The sequence below is a fragment of the Schistocerca serialis genome, chromosome 5 (assembly GCF_023864345.2).
Source record: "Schistocerca serialis cubense isolate TAMUIC-IGC-003099 chromosome 5, iqSchSeri2.2, whole genome shotgun sequence".
In the NCBI taxonomy this organism is placed as follows: Eukaryota; Metazoa; Arthropoda; class Insecta; order Orthoptera; family Acrididae; genus Schistocerca; species Schistocerca serialis.
This window is the reverse complement of record NC_064642.1, coordinates 789,759,772-789,781,447: the sequence shown is the minus strand read 5'-3', so window position 1 is coordinate 789,781,447 and position 21,676 is coordinate 789,759,772.

The following is a 21,676-nucleotide window of genomic DNA, read 5'->3' as shown; positions in this document are numbered from 1 at the left end:
CTTTAGTTTCAGGGCAACGCTCGTACATACTCTGCATGTTACTCACACTAAACCTACATCTTCTCGGAGGTCATTACCAAGATGAGATTTACTGTGGAAATCATGAGCACATAGATCCTTTCCCTGGGGCGTGTGGGACATAATTTCTAGACTTTTGTACCATTGTAAGCCGTGGTTCTACGTTGATACTGAGACATTCAGAAACTCAAGATGCCTGGACATACTCCTGTATAGGACAAAGAGACGTGCCACTAAGGCGCTTCTTGAAGGAATGCCAGAGTATGCGTGAAAGTCACGTATTTGTTCCTCTGATGAACATCAACAATCTACATCCTTGCCTTTGACCGGATGCACGGCGTGTCCAGTCGGTTTTCCTAAAACAGAATCCCGTATTTCAGCAATGGTTGAAAACTTGTCAGAACGTCTTGTGTGGGAAGTCGCAGCATACAATGAGTGAGTCAGGAATTTCCAAATTAGTGGCTAATACTAGAATTTGTCAACGTGTAACACTTATATCGATTAGGTGTAGATTTATATTATGTAACTGAATATCTGCAATTTATGAAGTGTTTATTCTGTGTTGTTTAAACTCCTTGATCCGTGGCAAGAAGATTAAGAGTTTTGTAATGTGTATATGAAAAAAAGCAAAAGAATATGTTGAAACGATGAATTATTATGATAGGAATATGTTCATAAAAAGAAAATGTTTATTAAAAGCTGGTTCATGCTTATGGAAATTGTATTTGTAACATGTAAAAGCTGTAGGGAAGCCCCTCCGTAACGTATGTAGCATGGCGCGATGTAGAAGGTGGGTTTCGCGGGCGAACTGAACGGCTCCTTTGTGTGAACGACACGCAGTATGTGGCTTGCCTTAGCACGGTACGTATCGACGGCGCTAAGAGAGGCAACTGGAAACTGTTTATAAAGAATTTGCCTTGGATGTGGATTTGGCTATTACTTGGTATTCACGGAATAATAGAACGGCTCTGATCTGTTGAAAATCCTACGCCAAGAAAAGATTTTGTAGAGCATTCGTACATCAAGAACCGTGAGTACAGTTAGCCGCCATGTCGCCTGCCACCAATCTTCGCAACCTTCATACATTGACTTACGTAATGTATATGGAAATAGACCAGTTAGTTTGTGTGTTGCTTCAATTATAACCATACAAAACCTGTATTCATTTCTGGAAGCATATTTTCAATCCTCATGACGAACCTACGCATGTTCCTCGCCTAAGTTCAAATGGTCCAAATGGCTCTGAGCACTATGGGACTTAACTTCTGAGGTCATCAGTCCCCTAGAACGTAGAACTACTTAAACCTAATTAACCTAAGGAGATCACACACATACATGCCCGAGGCAGGATTCGAGCCTGCGACCGTAGCGGTTGCGCGGTTCCAGACTGTAGCGCCTAGAACCACTCGGCCACTCCGGCCGGCTTTCTAAAGTATCCTTAGTTTATTATAAAATATAGTTTTGTTAGAAGTGAAGTTATGCTCTTTTTAAAAAATTGTGTGGTTCCATTTTTTGAAGTTAATTAAGCCCACTATTGTATTTTATTGTCTTGCAAAGTAATTTATGAACTACTCCAAGTGAAGTGAATGATCAGCTTTTTGAATTAGTCTTTAGTACAGTAATAATCAAAGATCGTTGACTTATGAAAGTATACTAGTTTATCTGTCCCTATCATATTCTCCACCTATTAGGAAAAAAGTGAAATATTACTAAGGAAAAGTGATATTTGTAGAGGAGCTTAAACAGTGTATTTATGATGTTATTAATCTTTATTTGTGTTTTTCATTGCAGTCAAGATAAAAGCCCCTCATGTCCAGATTAAGTTGTGCACTTTACCCAGTAACTTTCAGTATTTCATTAAGGAATGCTCTTGAGTGTGGCTGTCGTTAGTATGAGCTTGGTGCAAATCTACTCCCCATAATTTACTGCTGCTACACACAGTACAGAGTGCATTGTGTCATTTTGTACCCTGTTTGCTATTCAAAAGGGAAATCTCAACAAAAATAAATTCAATAACCAATATTTAATTTTCTCAAATATATATTTCCAAATTAATGTGTCTAATTGCGCTGGCAACTGCTCATGTTTTTCGTTCATTTACCACTTGCATTAACTCTGAAGGTTAAAGTCCGTTAGATTTTTCTGTTAATTTCACCAAATTCGAAATTATAGTCCGATACCTTTCTCCATTAGACACACGCGTGGTCAGTAATAGAAATCCTTTCAGATGGTAACATTCGCGTGCTTCACGGCAAGTTAGTGTCCGACATGCCATGCCTTTCCTGCACAGCAAAGCGTAATTCGAGTACACATGTCTTCTACTAGGTGCTGATAAGCGCTTGTGCTACCAGGAGTTTATTCTTCACAAACGACAGAAAAGTTAATCGATTTACCAGAAATGATGAATACGGTAGGAACTGTAAGATACCTTTTTAAAGCTAAGTTCAAAAGACATTAGCAGGATTGACTAAAAATCATGCCAGTTCAGGAGTTTCATTCCATAAAGTGGCTGAAATAAACTTTCGCATCAATGACCAACATTAGCACTACGGAGAATACCATGTGGTAGGACGTTCGACGTCATAAACAGCTGTATCTGAAAAAAGGGATATCAGTTCTTGTGCAAATATTTATTTGGTAATTTACTTGTTTACTCTGCCAATGTTGCGGCTCTTGGGTTCTGACTTATATCTAACTGGTCACCTTTCGTTTCACAGTGAAGAAATGTGTGCTATTAAATAACTATTCCCAAATTGCAGTGAGAGTGTGTAATGTTACTTCATAATAACGACATCGCAAAATCAAAATTTATGATGATGATTAAACGGGAAACAGAGCAGAATTACAGAAAAAGAAGAGAATAAAGGTAAAAAGTATGTAATGCTATGTGAGGTTTATATTGACTAAATTAGAGGAAAAATAGAAGTTTAGAAGCTTTCATTATTTCAAAAGATAAATTGCGAGTGTATTTCTACTTTATTTCGTTTCTTTTTTAAAGAGTAGTTGTTACTTGCGGCTCATTTCGTAGTTGTTTGCTTTCATAATAGATGAAGTTCGACTTAGACACATGTTTTACGAGCTAGGATGGAGGAAGGCAAAGTAGTCAACAATGGAAGACTAAATGTGTTATTATGTGCAACACCGGAATGTTCAAATGTTCAAATGTATGTGAAATCTTATGGGACTTAACTGCTAAGGTCATCAGTCCCTAAGCTTACACACTACTTAACCTAAATCATCCTAAGGACAAACACACACACCTATGCCCGAGGGAGGACTCGAATCTCTGCCGGGACCAACCCTACAGTCTATGACTGTAGCGCCTTAGACCGCTCGAACACCGGAATGCTACGACTAGATACTTTAGGCGTTCGACTAATGACTTGATGAACTAGAACTGACCTTTGGCAATGTCTACGTCTCCATAGGGAGGAACAGAACAAGAAAAGTGTACTGCTGTCTTACTATAGTTTGCAGAGGACAACATACAGGGTGGCCGGAAATTCCCGTTTGAGACATCTGGGACTTGTTGAGGGGAGTGAGTACATCGTATTTTGAATAGGAACCCATGTCCCGAAACGTCATCCAACGAGACTACCGAGCGTCAAAGTTATAGGCACGGGGGTCTGCAAATGTACGTATACACGGGGTGATTCCATGATGATGTTACAGACTTTCTAGGATGATGGAGAATGATAAATGTATTAATGTGAAGTAAGGATCCCTGTACCGGAAACGAAAGAGTCGAACGTTATAAACGAAAACCTTAACAGCTATGAACACTTGCTCAGTAAAGGAGTTGTGGTTCACAGTAGCAAAGATGAACGAATGGTCATAGCTCCTCAGGTATGCAATTTAGAGCCCACGTTTACTGGAGGTTTTTTCTCGTTTTTGTCCACACTACCACCACTGAAAGTTACCTACCCTACACACTTCGCAGCACAAGAACTGGTGCATGTATTCAACTGTCAGAGGTATCAGAACGGTTTTCGTTTATAACTTTCGATTGGTTCGTTTCCGGTGCAAGGATCCATACTTCAAATTAATGCATTTATTGTTCTCCATAATCCTAGAAAGTCTGTAATATCATCATGGAATCACCCCGTGTATACGTACATTTACAGACACCCGCGCCTATAACTTTGACGCTCTGTAGTCTCGTTGGATGACGTTTCGGGACGTGGGTTCCTGTTCAAAATAAGATGTACTCACTCCCCTCTACAAGTCCTAGGAGTCTGTAACGGGAATTTCCAAACACCCTGTATATAAATTATGTATTAGAATTTTAAGCATGGCTGCAGCAGCAACTGTGCAAGTATAATATAAGGAATAAAAACAGCCACCGGTTTCGGAAGGTAGTAATCAAAAGCTGTTGACCTAGGTATCAACCTGTTTTTACGTTTGTGCTTTAATTACGACTAAGCCTGTTGACCGCACATCATGATCAGTACGTAAAACGTAATGACACTTCTGAAGAAGCATCATTTATATTTGTTGAAACTAGGTCAAGAGCTTTTGACTACTACCTTCCGTAATTGGTGGCTGTTTTTATTTCATATATTTCGTAAGGAAATGAGTTTTCCGTATTGGAGGCTCAAAAATGAAAGCGAGGTATTACACGAGGAAATGGCTTTCATTTTAGCCAAACATGAAACCCGATACTGAAGCTGCTCCAGACGCATCGACATCAGAACAAAAATTTCGAAAGATTGAGGTCCTCCACTCGCATCCCGCAAGCGAGCAACAACCACTACTTTGGCTGGAGCGTCGCACTCTCCACACGTGAGACAGGAGTTTTGGTGTGTGATGGCAAGTATATGCACCACATCTTCCGGTTCGCTAGCTAGAGTATCCTGATAATGGCACATTAACCAGTAGAAAATTTGTTCCAGATCTACTATACAGTCTGGCTGCATGCACAAGAGACGAATATGGTAGTCATGCCTGAAATTGATTTTGTGCATGAGCGTGGAGGAACAACAAAAATTTTGAACCACACTATATGTATGGGACCTATGCTGCAGATGAGGTAGTGTTCATTGGTCTAGCCATCGAATTCATTTTTGATAAGATGGAGGTGGGTAAAATATGAGCGTTCACTGAGTAATGTAATACATTTTTTGATCAGGGTGCCAGGAGGTGCCATATTAAAACTTGACCGAGCTGTTTCAAATGATTTATTCTACAGAGCTTCGTTCACCTCTGCCTGCGTCACAGGCCCCGAAATGCTGAGGAAGTACCCCCAGCGGCCTGTGCAACGCAATGCTGTGTCGTGCCTGTCTGTTCAACAGCTGCAGAGTTACAATTACGTCAGGATGGCTGCGCAAGCAGCCAACTCAGCAGCCACCATTCCCATTGACGCCATGCTGCTCAGCCAGGAGCTGTAGGCTGGTCCTGCTGCTGCTTCTTCCTCGGCTAGCGTAGCCGGAAATGCGGCGGCAACGACCACCCCAGTTCTGGCATCCGAACCTGCGGACCCTCACCACGGAATTCTCCAGTGTGTGTCGGGAGCTGAGACGACTGTCCATTGTAGCAACCTGATGGGTGGTCTGCCCTGGCTGGCTGCAGACCCCACGTTGGCCTAAGAGGGTCGAACCAACAACCCACCGTGGACTGGGACGCTGTCGCCCCATCTGTTGCTGTGTGTAGCCTGGCAGTGTGACACGGGCCGCCGCCCAGGAGAGCTGCCACACTTGAATCCCCGTGTTGGCCTCAGAAGGTCGAACCAGTGACACTCCATGAACTGGGACGCTGGCGCCCCATCTGCTGCCATGTGTCACTGGTAGTGTGACACGCTCCGCCATCTAAGAGGGCTGGCACCTTGAATGAATCTCGTTAGAAAGTAACGCCTATTTATACTCAGCTGCGCACCTGTGTTCCGCTAACGCATCGCTCCGAGTCACGTATGCCCCACCTCCCCGTTTGCGCCAGTGGTCCCCTTCTGCCTATAGCTTGCGACATGCGAACCGTTGCATTTATGTTTTTCAGCAGTTCGATGGCCCCTGTGGCCTCCATTCCACTTCGCAACCGCTGGTCAGCGTAACTTACTGCTATCCGGCCTGCACCTGGCTGTAACTTGTGCTCAGAATATCGCACAAAACTAACGTTCCCTATCCTAAACGGTGGTTCCGCTACAGGTTTGTTATGGAACATCGTGGAATATTCCAGCTTTGGCCCCTGTAGTTTCAAAAGGTTCTGATAGGTGGCGGCGCCTCCAAAATGGCATCTGTAACGAAGTTGCGTTCGAAGCACAGATCTATCCCTGAGTTTCTTTTTGGAGGCTAATCTGATAATCGCAGATATTCACAGGTGCTTGCAGAATGTCCCCAGAGACCTGGCAGTGAACAAAAGGACAGCAAGTTGCTGCGTGAAGCGTCTGTCAATGGTCACAACGAGGTCACGCAAAGCTCTTCGATCTCCCACCTGCCGGCCAACAGCACACAACTGTAACTCCTACAGAGTTGGAACTTGCGACTGTTCTCAGTCGAAGTGATCGACGTATCACAGTCAAACACGTCACTGCTCAACTGAACGTCTGTGTTGGGAGTGCTGACACTCTCGTCCACCTGTTGGGGGTACTGAAAGGTGTGTGCCCGCTGGGTTCCTCGCAGCCGAACAGAAAATGATAAAGAGCGATGAAGGACCATTTGCATTCGTGTTAGGAGGAGATCGTGACAATTTTTGTCGAACATCGTCACTGGTGATGAAGTATTAGTTCATCAATTCGAACCGGGTACAAAACTGCAATCCGTGGAGTGGTGCCATACCACCTGTCCGATGAAAAAGTTGAAAGTCGCACCCAGGGCCGGCGCAAGCCCAAGTGCCACCCCGTGCGAGCTGCTAAATTGCCGCCCCCCCTTTTTTTTACGAAACGTTTGTGGAATTTATTTAAATAAATCTGTAGGAAATATCAGCAATCAATCGCCATTTTTATTTTTACTTTTCAGAACTACCTAGGTTTCGGCCACTGCGTGGCCAGTCTCAAAGCTTTTAATATGTGCTTACATATAGTGTGTGGGTAGTATTGTCAAACAAAGGTACCGGTCAGAGTTAAATTGTTGTTCGTGCAGGCGGAGAGAGGTGTTTCATGGTTCAAAACCCAAAACGTCTGACTATCACTCAGAAACGGATAGCAAAAAGTTTCAAAAATACGTCGAAATGCAACTTACGCCAGATTTATTAGCAAAGTCTTTATCCATTGTAATTACTCACAGCGTATTTACCCATTCGGAATACTTCTACCCATTGTAGCTGTTGGACGTGTTTGGCTGTAGAATCGTTCAACCATTTTTTTTTCCGTAATGCGGGAAGAATAAAACACTCGGAAACTGTCATTGATGGGCTTAGCAAAATTGTTTCAGGCTTAGCACGTAACCGCAGTATCGAACATTCTATTCGAATTTCCAAATTAGATTTCGTCTTCTTGAAAATTAGTTGTGAGTAAACGCACGGCGCGTAACAGGCTGGCGGCACTCCACTCATAAGAATACTGGAGTGTACGCCAGACTGCTTCCCCCTCTCTGTTCCTCCGGCGTAAACACGACGGTGCTGCCACAGTGGCGAGGGAAGAAATTAGACCTCCTCCCTCCGTAGGCAGGTAGCCGACGCGCCATGCCACAGTTCCCGAGTTCCCGAAGACACTCCCTCCGATGTTTGGTTTCGAATCCCCTCTTGGGCATGAAAGTTGAGTATGTCGTTATAATTTTTTTTTTTTTTTTTAAAGGGGGGTGGAGGGCGGCAGATTTACCGTGCCTCAGAAGGTGCCGCCCCGTACGTTTCGCGCGTGCCTTGCGCCGGCCCTGGTCGCACCCTCAGCCGGTTGAGTCATGACGACGACGGTAATGGATGAGGGGAGGTCACTGATGCAGCAAGACGTTGCCTCCGACTTCGACCAGTAGAGCGGGACCATGCGGGCATACAGGCTCTGGAAGTACGGTGGCGCAAGGCCGTCGCACTGAGCGAGATACATTGAAAAATAGTGTTACGTAGCCAAAAGAATGGTCAATAATAAGGTGTAATGGAATCTTGAGCAAAACTAATCTGCCTGCCTAAAAAATGTGTTGCATTACTCACTGAACTCCCTTCATAAAACTGTTGTAGAGAATATTCAAAGCACATTGAGATGGTCAAGCCAGCTTACATCATGCACTACGGATGTGGGTCATGTAAGTTGATTTGCCTGTCTTAAGGTGCATGAAATATTTTTCAAGACAGTTTTCTTTTGGCAATCTGGAATTAAAAAAGTTACGTTTATTAAAAGACCCTGTTCCACATCCAATGAAAAATAGTTATTGTACATATTTTTAATAAAGGAGGGGATGTAAAGAATTTCGTCTATACGGCAGCAAACAAACATTGCGCTCACTGTAAATGCACAGTGGAGAGGTTAAACGAGCAATCTAAGGTGACTGAGCGGGACGTGGGCAGAGGGCGGCTTCTGCAGGAGCGGACGTCCGCCGTTCATACGCCAGTTGGGCGCGCCTCAGGAATCCCAATGTTGCGACTGCCACTTCACGCGCCGCCTCACAGCAATGGCGCCGAGTTTCGCGCTCTGCTGGGCTCCCGGCATGCACCGCGCGCCGCCTGGGGTGGGCAGTGCGGGCGCAGCATGGGCAGTGCGGCGGCGCCCAGGCGGCTGCGGCGGGGTCGCCTGCCCACGCGGTGCCACACACAGCGCGCTTCACGGTAGCGTCGCCGCCGAACCGCCAAATCGGATTATCGAAAGGATATTCCGCGCTCATAATGGCAAGATTACCGTGAGTTCTTCTTTTATAGTGTACAAGTTTTTCACTCATCCCATGTAGGCTTTCACGGCCGGCGTCTTCATCAGTAAATACATCCGGGCTAAGTTGCCGTTGTCGATCTGTAGAACTTCTTCTCCCTGACGTTTCGTTCTCAACTACGGAGAACATCTTCCGAGGTGAGTCGACGACTGGCTGTTAGTATAACCCTACGCTACTGCGCACGGTATTTATTAAAGCCTGTACTATGGTAAGTTAACGGACTTCACCTTATAAGAAAGGACTTTGGTATATATGTTGACCGCGTGTACCTGAATGGAGGCAAAATCAGACTTTCACCCACTCAGTAACAACAATGATACGTCAAGCAAGTCTGAAGTGTAACTACACGTTAGGACAGACAAGAAACAACGCATCAGATGCTACCAAATTGTTAATAATACGGTCGCTAGCCTAATTAGGCATTAACTGAGTTTCTTCCCAGTACAAGTTGAAGTACGTTCATACAAAACAACACGTAATAACACTGCACACTATGGTAAATTTTAGAACCAGAAAATTTACTGAACCAATGATTTCACTTTCTGTACTAATATGGACAAGCCATAAATACACAACAATACACTATAATGTTTACTGCAAACTTCGTACTTTCTACCGATCTGATTAAAATCGGGCATAGGTTACCCTAGAAATAGCACTTTCGAAACACACATACAATATCAATTTTGAAAAAGGTAAAACACTAATAAATTTTGGTTTTTATATTGACTTTAACTTTGCTGGTCAAATCAGTTCAGTACACTTCAGAATTTAAATGAATAGAAAAGAAAAAGGGGGGGGGGGGGCCCTGAAACTGTTATGATCACTGTATTGATACTATTAACTATTGAAAGCATTAAGCACTCAAGATTTCCAATATATGAATTACTACTCTTTTTATCATATTTCCTGCTCATTTAACTACCATTATTTTTGTTTCAAATTTATTAAACTTCATTACTAAACCAATTCCAACATTATCTTCCAACTTTGCCAGACCTATATTATTTGTCTATTATTTCATTAACAACAAAGTTCTTTAAACATCATTCTAACATAGCGAGGTCTGCAGGTAATTATTATTAACATAAATTTTAATTCTTCATCTCGGGACACTCGGATTGCACAACATGTGGAAAGGACCCTGTCTAGGTTAGTGATGAGGATAATTAAATGATAGGACAGTTCTGGTAAAAGTTGTTATTGAACAGTCAGGAAAAAAAGTAACACTGGTCCACACGAATACAGTACTAAAAGTTCAACCTGTTCGTATCGAAGCGGCGGTTGGCGGGCGGCGAGATGACGAGGCACAGAGCACACATACAAGCACAGCTATGGCTCTTAATGTATCGGCACTTTACTTCTTCATAGCGTCGCAATATTTTTCCATTTAGTGCCAATGGAATACTGCCATGCTGTATAGGCGTCGGAAACGGCACATCCGAGGCTCAACGAAATCACATTTTCCAGGAGAGCCTCCTCGATCCAGAACGTGTTACTCAGACCGATGCTCAACTCCGACTACTACTGCTGAGCCCGTTATGCCGTGCCGCGCCCGCGTGCGTTTTCCCGCGCTCGCCTGCCATCCACCTTTTACCGCTCCCCTACAGACAGGGTATTCACCAAAGGTTTTGCATTCTACATATGCTAATACATTGCCTACGTATGGACCAGGCGCATACTTACAACTTTAACATCTTACAACAGTTTCAACATTACTTATATTTCCATTTTGTTATAATATTGCTTGCAATTTGACATAAACATTAATATTCACATCGAAAATTGTTTACAGTTTCCTTAACATAATGACATGAAAAGAAAAAAAGAAATGAAATCAGAACATCGCTTACACTAATTTATCGAAAATCAGAAGAAAAAATTATTATATGTACAGTTGTTGTTGTTACACTAGGAGCTGGGGCCGCCGCTTATATGGAGATCGTAGAGGGCGCCACTGCACGTCACGCGGCGTCGATGTGTAGCTATCTCTGGCTATCGTCTGTTCTCTCGATTGCAGGCAATCGATTGTCACGTGATTGATGCAACGTCGACCGCCATATCTTGTCCAATTTTAATCCTTCTTCTTTACGATTAAAATTGTATTGATGTTTGTGGATTTCAATTGCCTCTCTATACATACGTGTATAATAATGCGACGTCCTCGCTAGCACGCTTGTCTCACCAAATTTTATTTCGTGATCTCCATCCTTAAAACATGTTCCGCTACTGCCGATTTGTCGATATGTCCCAAGCGACAGTTTCTTTTGTGCTCCGTCAACCGTGTATTGATGCTTCTTTTTGTAGTTCCTATGTAAACCCTGCAACAACTACACGGAATTTTATATACCCCTGGGGTGGCTAGGGGGTGACGAGCATCTTTTGTTGATCTTAGGCGTTCACTAATTTTCTTAGTGGGTCTGAAAATAGTCTCCACCTGAAACTTGGCTAGTACTTTCCCAATGCGATCCGTGATGTTATGGATGAACGGAAGAAACACTTTTCCAGCTGATGGTTGTTGCTGTCTCCTATTTTTAGGCATTTTTCTACTTGGGTGAAGTGCTCGGTTAATCTCGTTTTTCGTATAACCATTTTTCGCAAAAGCCACTCGTAAATGATTTAGTTCTTCTTTTATTGGCCCTATCCACTAGTGTTTTTATGACCCCCCTCTTTTGCCTATGGTGGTGGTTTGAGTTCTTATGGAGGTAGCGATCAGTATGTGTACCTTTCCTGTAGACCTTATGGCCTAAGGTCCCATCCGCCCGTTTCATAACTGATACATCCAAAAAGTTAAGTTGTCCATTCTTCTCTTTCTCCATAGTAAATTTGATATTTGGTTTGATGCTACTTAAGTGCACCAGTAAATCATTCAAGTCTTCTTCCTCATGATTCCATATTACAAAGGTATCATCCACATACCGATACCACTTCGAGGGGCTTTTTTTGGCCGACTGCAGTGCTTGATGTTCAAAATATTCCATGAATAAATTCGCATTTGCGGGGCTTAGGGGGCTTCCCATGGCTACCCCATCAATCTGATCATAAAATTCACCATTGTACTGAAAATAGGTCGAAGATAGACAGTGTTGGAACAAGGCCACTGTATCAGTAGGGAACATATCGGCTATATGAGAGAGCGCTTCATCAACTGGAACCATAGTGAACAAAGACACTATATCAATACTGATAAGGATGTCATTAGGACCGACAGTAATTTCCCTCAATTTCTCAATGAAGTGAAGAGAGTTTTTAATATGACTCTCAGTTTTGCCTATGTAAGGTTGTAACAAAGAGGCAAGGTGTCTGGCTAGTTCTTGGGTAGGAGCTCCAATTACGCTGACTATCGGTCTCAAAGGAACATCAGGCTTATGTATCTTTGGTAATCCATATAATCTCGGAGGATAAGCCTCCGTTTTACAAAGATACTTTTTAACTTCTGTAGGAATGGAAGACTGTTTTATAAGACGATTGGTGGCATTCAGCACATTTGTTGTGGGATCCTTTTTCAACTTCTTGTATGCGCTGGGTTCCAGGAGATCACTGATCTTGTGATAATCCTCAGTATTCATTAAAACAGTAACGTTTCCCTTGTCAGCGGCTACTATAATAACATTCTTGTCTGCATTGATCTCCCGCAATGCCTTCCTTTCCCCTTGAGACAGATTGCTGCTGGGTGGCTTAGCTTTACGTAATATCCTGGAGGTTTCCATCCTAATTTTATCAGCAGAATATGATGGTAACTGACGAATTCCTGCCTCTATATCAGCAATAATGTCCTCCATAGGAACCTTGGATGGAGTGATTGCAAAATTCCCTCCTTTAGACAGAACAGAAAGGACGTGCGGTCGCGCCCCCTGCGATCTCCATATAAGCGGCGGCCCCAGCTCCTAGCAGCCAGTCGTCGACTCACCTCGGAATATGTTCTCCGCAGTTGAAAACGAAACGTCAGGGAGAAGAAGTTCTACAGATCAACCACGGCAACTTAGCCCGGAAGTGTTTACTGATGAAGCTTTTCACTGATTTCTTCTCCCACATACGGCTATATCGCATATACACTGAAGCGCCAAAGAAAGCGGTACAGGCATGAGTATTCAGATACAGGGATATGTAAACAGGCGGAATACGGCGCTGTGTACGGCACTGCCTATCTCTGTCGTAGTAGTTGGATCGGTTACTGCTGCTACAAGACAGCTTATGAAGATTTAAGTGAGTCTGAACGTGGTGTTAGAGTCGGCGCACGAGCGATGGGGCACAGCATCTCCGAGGTAGCGATGAAGTGGGAATTTTGCCATACGACCATTTCACGAGTGTACCGTGAATATCACAAATCCGTTAACACAACAAATCTCCGCTGCGGCCGGAGAAAGATCCTGCAAGAACGGGACCAACGACAACTGAAGACGATCGTTCAACGTTACAAGTGCAGCCCTTCCGCAAATTGCTACAGATTTTAGTGCTGGGACAGCAACAAGCGTAAGTGAGCGAACCATTCAACGAAACATCATCGATATGGGCTTTCGAAGCCGAAGGCGCACTTGTGTACCCTTGATGACTGCACGCCAAATAATTTTACGCCTCGCCTGGGCCGGTCAACAGTGACACTGGAATACTGATGCCTGGAAACATGTTGCCTGGTCGAACCACTCTCGTTTCAAACTGTATCGAGCGGATGGACTGTATGGGTACGGAGACAACTTCATGAATCCATGGATCCTGCATGTCAGCAGGGGACTGGTGGGGGCTCTGTAATAGTGTGGGGCGTGTGCAGTTGTATGAGACCCCCGATGCGTCTAGTTACGGCTCTGACAGGTAGCACGTACGTACGCATCCTCTGTGATCACCTGCATCCATTCACGTCCATTGTCCATTCCGACGGACTTGGACAATGCCAGTAGGACAATGTGATACGCCACATGTCCAGAACTGCTACAGAGTGGCTCCAGGAACACTCTTCCGAGTTTAAGCACTTCCGCTGGTCACCAACCTCTCTAGACATGAACATTATTGAGCATATATCGGATGTCTTGTAACATGCTGTTCAGAAGAGAACCCCCACACCCCTCGTACACTCTCTGATTTATGGACAACCCTGCAGGATTCATTGTGTCAGTTCTCTGCAGGACTACAACAGACAGCAGTCAAGTCCATGCCACGTCATGTTGCTGGACGTGGGGGCCCTACATGAAATTAGGTAGTATACCACTGTCTTTAGCTCATCAGTGTGCTACACACACATATATTTCTCATTCTTTGCTGTTTTACAGCATACGACTCGAGAGCGCACTTTATTTGTGGTATTCACCTGTTTGTCATCGTGTTAGTTTCAGAAAAACGGTGACAAATATATTTTCTGCTGTGCTCATTCTCGCAACCTGGTTGGCACACTCAGCAGCACAAGTAAGAGAGAAATTGCATTTCATAAATATGAACTACACTAAGTCAACTAAATACGCAAAGAAATGTTACTCATCCCTAGGGGTGGTTAGGGTTTCGCACTCCCATAGTACTTCTGCATGAAAAAAATGAGTCCCGTGTGTATCAAATCTGGTTGAAGTAGCTCCAAGCGTCTCTGAGTTACGCGTTTTGACCCCCCTCCCCCCCCCCCCCCCACCGCCCTCCAGACACATACCTAGGGACAACGTCACAAGGGTGTCACCAACAGGCTAGTGAAGCCCAAAAAGTATGGATTCGTCGTTATCGAATACTTTTATATGTTACAGCTTGTTATTCCGAATCCCACACCAGGTGTGGTAGGTAGAGGTTTATATACAGATAATTTAATTTTTATTTTCTATACAAATAATGAGATACATGTATGTAAAATTTTGTTCAAATTACTAATTAAGTCAGGTTGAAATTGAATGTATGAAAGCTCAATACAAATAATACAGCAAGAAACAGAGACCAGCTATCACAATGTCAACAAGCATAAACGATGGTGGTGTAGCAAGAAGAACTATGAGGAAGTGGGTAAGGACATGGCTTCTAGATCCACATAGCTTCCCAGAATCTATATAAATTATCTGAATAATCTTCAATATACGTATAACAATCTGCTATAATAGAAGAATACATACACCGAGGTGATGAAACGCATATCATAGCGATGTGAACATATACAGTTGGTGGTAGTATCACGTATACAAAGTGTAGAAGGATAGTGCATTCGCGGAGCTATCGTATGTGCACAGGTGATTCACTTGAAAATATGTCCGACGTGATTCTGGACGCACGACGAGAATTAACAGACTTGGTAGCTTGAGCTAGATGCATGGGACATTACATTTCGAAAATAGATAGGGAATTCAATATTCCAAGGTCCACAGTGTTAAGAATGTGCCGAGGACATCAAGTATCAATCATTACAACTCATCAGGACTATCGGAGTGTCTGACGACCCTCTCTTAACGACTAAGAGCAGCAGCGTTTGCATCGAGTTGTCAGTGCTAACAGAGGAGCAACACTGAGTGAAATAGCCGCAGAAATCAATGTGGGACATATGGCGGACGTATCCATTAGGACACTGCGATGGAATATGGCGTTAATAAGCTATGGCAGGGGGCGACCGAGTCGAGTACCTTTGCTAACAGCACAACATCGCCTGCAGCTCCGTTCCTGGACTTTTGTCCATATCGGTTGGACCATAGACGACTGGAAGTCCGCGGTCCAGTCAGGTGGTTCCGATTTCATTAAGTAAGAGCTGATGGTACGGTTCAAGAATGGCACAGACCCCACATAGCCATGGACCCATATTATTAACAGTGCACTATGAAAGCTGGTGGTGGTTCCATAATAGCGTGGGCTGTGTTCTCTGGTGCAACTGAACCGGTGGTTATGTTCTACTACTTGGAAAACACTAGCAGCCATTCATGGACTTTATCAGAATGAGATTTTCACTCTGCAGCGGAGTGTGCACTGATATGAAACTTCCTGGCAGATAAAACTGTGTGCCGGGCCGAGACTCGAACTCGGGACCTTGCCTTTCGGGGACAAGTGCTCTATCAATCGAGCTACCCAAGCACGACTCACGCCCTTCCTCACAGCTTTACTTCTGCCAGTACCTCTTCTCCTACCTTCCAAACTTTATAGAAGCTCTCCTGCAGAACTAGCACTCCTGAAAAAAGGATATTGCGGAGACATGAGTTACCCACAGCCTGGGGGATGTTTCCAGAACGAGATTTTCACTCTGCAGTGGAGTGTGCGCTCATATGAAACTTCCTGGCACATTAAAACTGTGCCCCTAACCGAGACTCGAGTTCGAGTCTCGGCCTGGCACACAGTTTTAATCTGCCAAGAAGTTTCATGGACTTTATGTTCCCAACAACGATGGAATTTTTATGGATGACAATATGCCCTGTTACCGGACTGCAATTGTTCGTGATTGGATTGAGAACATTCTGGACGATTAGAGCGAATGATTTGACCGTTCAGTTCGGCCGACATGAATCCCATCGAATATTTTTGGGACATAATCGAGAAGTCAGTTAGTGCACAAACTTTTGAACGGCATGTCTTTCGCAGCTACAGAAGGCCATAGAGGCAGCATGAGTCAGTGTTTCTGCAGGGGACTCCTAACAGCTTGTTGACTAGGTGCCATGTCGAGCTACTGCCCTACACAAGGCAAAAGGAGGTCCGACGAGATATTAGGAGCTATTCCAGGACTTTGTCACCTCAGTGTAAGTTTATTTATCTCAATGATCGTTACTTAACATTAAAATATTCGTTGTACTGAAAAACTATATTCATCATGTGATGTAATGTATAAATTACTATTCTGGAATCTTGATGGGAATGGGGGATCGTGAACGGAATCTCAACGATGATCATGAATCCATTCATGTCGTTTATTCATATTTAATTTGTGATGATATAAAATACCATAAAATACATACGAATTAAAACAAGACTGGTTCCCGGTAATAGTTCATCTCAGAACAACTGGTATGTGAGAGAGGAACATACTAGCAGCAAAATAATAGTTTCCGTGCACAGGCACCGAGACTACTACGAGCATTACTGGATTTCTGGGACGACGAAAGTATATAAAAATCGTGCATTCGGACACTTTTCATAGAATCATTCAGCACGAACACCCTGCTTCGGAGCAAATTTCTAGCCTTAGCAAAATTCGATCATCTGTCCCTGTTGTATATAATTAAATAACTAGTTCGAAAGATGACGTTATTCTACTATTAGTGCTATGGATATCGGTGGATTGTCAGAGGGTCACGTGGCTGAACATCAGAAAACAGTTAAAACTCTAGATACAGTAATTCAGGTGTAACCTATTATTTGAATAAGCAAAGTCTTCTTTCATGGTTAATATTTCATACAAAGTAGCTCCGACCGGGGTATACGTTACCCAACAATCTCACAAAGGGGTGTGGGTTCAGAATTCTTAAATCCAGTAACACAAAGATGGCTGTAGTTAGCGAACTCGCGTGAAGCGCATTGATTCGCAATAATTATTCCTCGATTCTGACAAACGGTTTGTAGCAGTAATCTTGTCTAAACGACTGCTTTTGTATAGTCGGTGCTCGTGACTGTAGAGGGGGAAAGCTCCTCAAAGAAGCTAATCGTGCCCTTGCCAACTTTGCGAAAAAACCCTTTGTCTCCTAAAAATACTCAAATGTGTGTGACATCTTATGGGACTTAACTGCTAAGGTCATCAGTCCCTAAGCTTACACACACGGCTAATCCCGCGCTGCCTTTGGCTCCTGGTAGCCTCTCCGTCCACGCACTAAAATTTGGGTATTGGCAAACAGGCAAACAGACGTTAGCAGACACGCTACCCTTCGTCGAAAGAATAGACGCAAATTCATTTTAGCACACTTGAGTTCCCAAGTCAAGCAAGAGGTTAAGTGTAGAAATGAACACTTGTTCACTACACCATTAATTCAATTTGATTTACACACCGGATGGGGAAGAATAGGTGCAATGCTGAAACACATTGACACATTTCTCCTTCCTCGAGGTCTGCTACAGACATGTTAACTACCATCGAAGGGATCTAATAGAACCCTCTCACAGCGGTTTAGGAGACGTGTAACATACGTAAATTAATATATTTTTATATTACGCTACTTGAAAATTACTAAGGAGCAATTGACACTGGCTACGGAACAACTGCCACCTGTTACTGAGCAACCGAAAATTCCTATGGAACAGCCAGCGAATGAAAGTAAAAGAAAACACAGAGGGCGGGACGTGTTCTGCAGCGAAGCCTATCAAGGAGCTCCCTGTATGCATTCGACAGTTCGTGCAGTACTGTGTTTGAAGAAGGTTGTTGTGGAACCGATTAATGCGACGGCCCTGTGATACAAAAACATATCTCCTACACATCATCTGAGTGTTTACTACCGCGGACGAGCAGTTGGACGGCTCGAAGCCGGTCGAAGTGTTACTACTGTGGTCACATAACGGGTGTGTCCAAAAGGGTCATCTAGCGACTAAAAAGGCCGCTGTAGTTGGAAATGATATGCGAATGTACGCCGGTGGTAGCAGATGGACCAATACACCGCAAGAGGATCAATACGTCGTCCTAGTGGTCAAAAGGAACAGACACCTCACTCCTAGGCTGATCTCTGTAGAGCTTTCAACCGCTACCGTTACACGTGTCTCCGGCAGAACCACTTGGCGGATATTAAACAAGGCTTGTTTGTGTGGACGGAAGCCAGTTGATAGCATCACACTTCAACCACGCCATCGTCGAGAAAGTGTTCGCTAGTGTATGGAGCACGTCGGTTGTTAGATGTGTTCAGCAACAGTGGTCCAGAGTGACGTCTCCGACAAACCCCACTTCGCTGGGCCAAGTGGTTCTGGCCACCGGTTAGCGTATAAAATGAGGGTAACACGGTACAGGCGACAGAAAGTTAATGAACGTCATCGATATATTTGAGATGCCGTAGGTCCCGACATTTTGTTCATGGATGGCAATGACCGTCCACACAGGGCCACTGAGGTATAGAACACACCAGAAAGTGAATGATTTCAACGTATGAAATGGACCGCGTACTCCTCGGATCTAAACGCCTGGGATAATTTTAGTATAAATGTTTCTTTACGACCATCCCCTTCCGAACTGTGCAAGAACAGAAAACCGCCTTCACAGAGGTGTGGGAGAATATCCCCCAAGAACTCCTTAACCGTTTGATAGCCAGCATGAATAACAGGTGCAAAATGTGCATTGTTGCCCGAGGAGGGCATAGTACTTACTGAGGGTACATTATCGACCTTTATGTTGGGGGTCTGACCAATGTCAAACGAACGTTATTTATGTCTGTTATCCTGTTTTCCCATGTGGTGTTATACCTACCGTTTTTCGTTATAAATATACCACTCCACCTCGATTGCGTGTGTACTGAGTTTCATGTCGTCCATCACTGCCCGTGAATATTCTTGTGCAACAACTCCCTGATCCTCAGCAGTTGTCAAGAAGTATATACATGGATTACAATACGTTCAGACTTCGCAGATAGCTGTGATCGAAATCGTAAGATTTATGCAGAGAGCCCATTTGAACGTTCGCATTAAGTGACTGCATATTTATATTTATTTGCAAAGTATATAGATCCCACAGTATAGTATCCCTGATAATGGCAATGCAGGCTTTTTCAATTCCACTCTTCCTGAATCTGCCATTCGAAATACCGCTATAATACAATTTCGTGAGTCCACTTCATTTTCGTGATTGGCAATGTAGTTCATATTAAAAAAACAAAACAAAAAAAAACTTTTTATTGTTCTTTGATATCGTTGCAACCATTTACTGCCCAAGATACCTGACGAGGTACAGAGTACGATTGTGACTATCTGGAGCATATATATCTACATTTCGCAAGCAACCATATGGAGCTTGTGTTTGTGTGTGTGAGGCAGGAACAGAGTTCAACAGTATCTACCTGCAGCCTTCCTCTCCCCGTTCCATTCTCAAACTGCAATCGCTAAGACAGCTGGAATAGCTTCGTTGACCCAGACTTTATCTAATTTCGCCTTAGCAGTCGTCACATGACACTAAAGGAAACTGGTTAATGCGTGATTGTTTTTACATGTGAGCTTACGAAATATTGTACGATTTCTAACGAGGGTTTTGTAACCGACAAATTTCGTGGATGAATGACACTACAGCATGACATTTCCAATAAATTTGAAAGTGTTATCTGCTTTTCGCACCACCAGATAGATGTTCCGCATTAAATTTCTCTGGAGAGGTATTCTTAGATACTTGAAGTGTGACTCGTGATAATATATTGAGTCGGTAGCAATCTACAGCTCCCTCCAGTACCATGGAAGTTGTTCCCTATCCCTTTTTCTTGTCTGTGTTTCCTATATATTCCTATCCTTGCCGATTCTGCGGAGCACTTCGTCATTCCTTACCTTATCAGTTCACTTTATTTTCTAAGTTCTTCGGTAGCACTATATCTCAAATGCTCCGATTCTCTTCCGGTTTTCTCACAGTCCTTGTTTCATTATCATATAGTGCCGTGCTGAAAACGAGCATTCTCGGAAATTTCCTTCTCAAGTTAAAGCCTATGTTGAGAAGCGACGAATACCCTTTCTGACAGTGCTAGTCTACTTTTATGACCTGCTTGCTATGTCCATCATATGTTGTTTTGCTCAACAATAATTAGAATAACTTAACTTCATCTACTTAGCGATCACCATTTCTGATGTTAAGTTCTTGCTGTTCTCATTTCTGCTATTTCTCGGTACTTTCATCTTACTGTGATTTACTCTCAATCGGTACTCTGTATTCCTTAAACTGTTCGTTAAATTCAACAGGTCATGTAGTTCTTCTTCACTTCCTCAGCAGCGAATCTTATCATTGACATCCTTTCGCCTTGAGTCTTCCATTCTTAGTTCTTGTACAGATTGTGTATTACCCGTCTTTGCCTATAAGATCTATAAAAGGGACAGATGTTCGACAGACATAGAAACAAGAAAGATAAATGTAAGGAACCCTTGGGTAAAAGAAGAAATACTGCAGTTGATAGACGGAAGAAGGACACACAAAGATCCTATGAGAAAAACAACAATGCAGATACATAAATAAATGAAATAGATAACGCGTGGAAGCTAAGGCTATATGGTTGCAGGAAGAATGTGATGAAATCGACAAAGGAGTGATCATGTAGAAAAGACCGGATCACCATACAGAATACTCAAACCAACGTTCGATGACATTTAGGAAATATACCATCCACACAATTTCAAGGATATCAAGAGCAGATAAGTGCGAGATCTATCGCACAACTATCTTAACAGACCATGCATCCAAGGTGCTGACAAGAGCAATATACAAAAGAAAGGAAAGGGAATTTATAACGCTCAGTTTGGCTTTAGGAAAGGTAAAGGCACCTGAGAAGCTGTTCTGACGTTGAATTTGACAATATAAGCAAACATGAAGGAAAACCAGTAGTTAGAAAGAGCGTTCGGCTATGTAAAATGAGGTATGATTATCGAAATTCAGGGAAAAAGCAAAAGTAAGCTATTCAGAAAGACGGTGATACAGTACAAACAATGACAAAGAAGGAACAATAAGATTGGATAAGCAAGAACGAAGTGCTCGGAGTTAAAAGTATGTAAGGCAGGGATGCAATATTTCTCTATTACTATTCAGGCTCTATAGCGAAGAAAGAATGATGGAAATAAAATAGAGGTTTAACGGTCGGGTTAAAATTCCCTGTGAAAGGACATCAATGATAAGATTCGCTGATGACATTGTTACCTTTAGTGAAAGAGAAGAAGAGTTACAAGATTTGTTGAAAGAAATGAACAGCCTAATTAATATAGAATGAACCAGAAAAAGACAATAATACTAAGGTGTGGGAATAGCGAAAAACTTAACATCAAAATTGGTGATCACGAAGTACATG